This window comes from Raphanus sativus, chromosome 2 (assembly GCF_000801105.2).
Source record: "Raphanus sativus cultivar WK10039 chromosome 2, ASM80110v3, whole genome shotgun sequence".
NCBI classification, from domain to species: domain Eukaryota; kingdom Viridiplantae; phylum Streptophyta; class Magnoliopsida; order Brassicales; family Brassicaceae; genus Raphanus; species Raphanus sativus.
The window spans coordinates 22,516,637-22,519,847 of NC_079512.1; positions in this window are offsets into that span (position 1 = coordinate 22,516,637).

Consider the following 3,211-nt stretch of genomic DNA (forward strand, 5'->3'; position numbering starts at 1 on the left):
TATATAACAAAATTATTTGTGCACAAAATTAATCGATAATATAGATTAATTCAAGACACTCTGAAATATAATTAATTTAGATATTCCTCAAACATTCTTAATATATTGATATTTGTTTATTTTTATATTAAATATAATATATTAATAAATAAAGTTATGATTCTAATCAAAATGTATCTATAATTCAGATAATTTAAAAAATCTTCAAGGCATATATATAGGTGATTCCGTTTGTTTTCTAGCTATAAATGTATTTCTGATAAGATGAAAATCATGCAACTACAATAAAATAATATTATTTCATTATAACAAACTATAAATTAGATATTTAAATACATATTAAAACATTAACCATATATTCTATAAAAATAAGATGCAGAATATTTGATATAATACATAATTGTTTGAGGATATATTTTAAAAATTATATTTTATTCTTACTTCTACTTATTTAGTTATTTATACAAGTACCAAAGATACAATGCATGTTATACTTATAATAGATGAAATTAACCTAACGGATAACATATAGATAAAACTTAGTTTATTAGTATTATTTGTTTGAGATTTATAAAAATCCTAAGGTCTTGATCGATGCATTGACATCCAATTCATTAAGTACTAAGTGTTTTGCCCGCATATGCGGGCATAATCATTTTATTAATAGTTATTAATATATGTATTATGATTTAAACATTATGATAATTTATTCTTTATATTCTTAATCATTTATTTTTATTTTTTTAGTCTATGTCTCTTTAACAAAAAGGAAAGCTATAAAACTACGAAACCATAAGAGCATAATCACGTATCAAATATTTCACACAATAAAATAAAGTAAGAATGTGAACTTTTGATCTCTCTTTATATTTTTTGAACCAGAAACAAATATAAATTACCAAAAACACTAAAACACACAAAATCCAAGTAAGAGCAAAATAAATAAAAAGTAAATAAAAACTAAAGTTCAATGATAATTTAGAAGAGTTTTTTTTTAAAAGAAGATAATGACAATATTTCATTGGTTTACTTGATCAATATACACATTGAATTATCTTAATATTTCGTAAGTTTACTTTTAATAAAATAAAAATAGATAATGATAGTTTTATTATTAAAGTTAATTTATGTTTAGTTATATAATGATAAATCTAATTATTAATTAAAATATATATACTTTAACCATTTTAGAAACTAAACCATTAAACACATGTTCATAACATGATTACATATGCAACTCTCTTAACTTAATATCAAAGTATATTTTCTTATAAATTAAAAAATAATAAAACATACACGTGAAATAACAAATTCATAATTCTAAACTCCATGTAGGAAACCAATTTGCTCCTATTCTTTCAACTTAAAGAAAAAAACATAGAAATAAAACTCCAACTAAAAAAAAAAACAAATATCAAAAGTGCATAAATATAGATGTCTTTGTTTAAACAACATAAATATAGATGTCAAAAACTATAATTAAGACAATTTGGAATGAATGAGAAAAATAAAACTATAGAGTTTAAAACATCTTAGATCATATGAAAATAAGAATTAGTCCTAACTTGTATAAAATAATTATAATTAGAAATTTTGAAATAGTTATATTATCTAAACTAATAAATTGATGATTTAAGCTAAAAAACTAATAAGAATCTTGTGAAAAATTAAAATAATATTATAATCATAATTTGAATTAGATATTTCGAAATATTTTTATTTTTTAAATTAATAAATTAATTAGAAATTTCAAAATATTTATATATCTAAATTAAGAAATTAATGATTTAATCTAAAAACTAATAAAAATATGACATTAAACAAAATTAGCTAAAATCATGGAGATGTGACAAATCAGTAAAATCACTTCATAAATAATAGTATATATAGATAGATATATATTTTTCTTTGAGAAAGACTAAAAATCAATAATTAAATTATATTATATATGATAGAGTTTCCACTAATTAAAATTCTTACAAATTTAATTAATGTTTATTATATTAAAATTGTATAACAAACATGATTTTAAAAATTAGGTGGACAAAATATATAAAATCTTATCATAATCCTAATTTTTTACTTATTTAGTAAAGTTTCAAATAATCGTGTATATTTAAACTGGTTACTTTTTAGTTAAAAACATTAAGATCATGATAAATAAATAAAATTATCTAACATTGTGAAAATATGATAAATAAAAATTCACTTTTAAAATATTATTATAATCTTTATTTTTAATTATAATAAATTTTCAGTTTATAGTATAAGTCAAAATTGATAATTTATTAGTTAACAACATTAAGAAAATAACAAATAAGTAAAATTACTTAAAATTATAGAAAACAAGACAAATAAGTAAATTAATTTCTTAAATAATTATATAGATTTTAATAAATCATTTTTAATATACTTCTAATTCTCATAAAATCATTTTCTAATCTGTTTTCGCTGCATTTTTTAGAGGGGCTGACCTAATTCAAAATAAGTATAGTTTTTGTTCCCTTCTTGTCTTTAAATTTATTTGATGTTACATAGGGCCAAAGACTCACTGGTATGGTGTACTTTTCCCATGTTGATCATGTCTGTAGTACAAAAAATGTAAAGTTTGAAATTCAATCATTTTTACGTTTATTAAATAACCATCGACATCAAAGTTATATCATTTTCCTGTTAAATCTTATGTATTTTAAAGTATTTGCTGAAAACGACAGATACTATATTTTTGCTAATTTATAGTTTAATCTGTTACTCCCTCTGTTCCAAAAAAATCCAATATTTAGAAAAAACATATATGTCAAAAAGATACACTTTTACATTTTCAATACATTATTAATGATAAATATAAATTTCAAAAAGTAATTGTGTTTATAAAAGTTTTATTGGTCAAAATTTATATGAAATAGTTAATTAAAAACAATATATTGATAATTAAAATTTAATATGTTTTTCTCTTGATGATTTTGTATATAAACTTTCTTTCTCTTGATAATCAATAAATTTAATATTTTCTTTACAATATGGATATTTTAGAAATGGATGAACTATTACTTAACATAAATTGGGCCTAATAACAGAAAAACAAAAATTCACTAATTACCCAAAATCATCCTCTCTCTTACTTTTTTCTATCTCTCTACCCTTTCTATACAATCATATTTCCATTTTTGTTTATTTGGCAAATAAATCCATTATTTAATTAAATAAATAA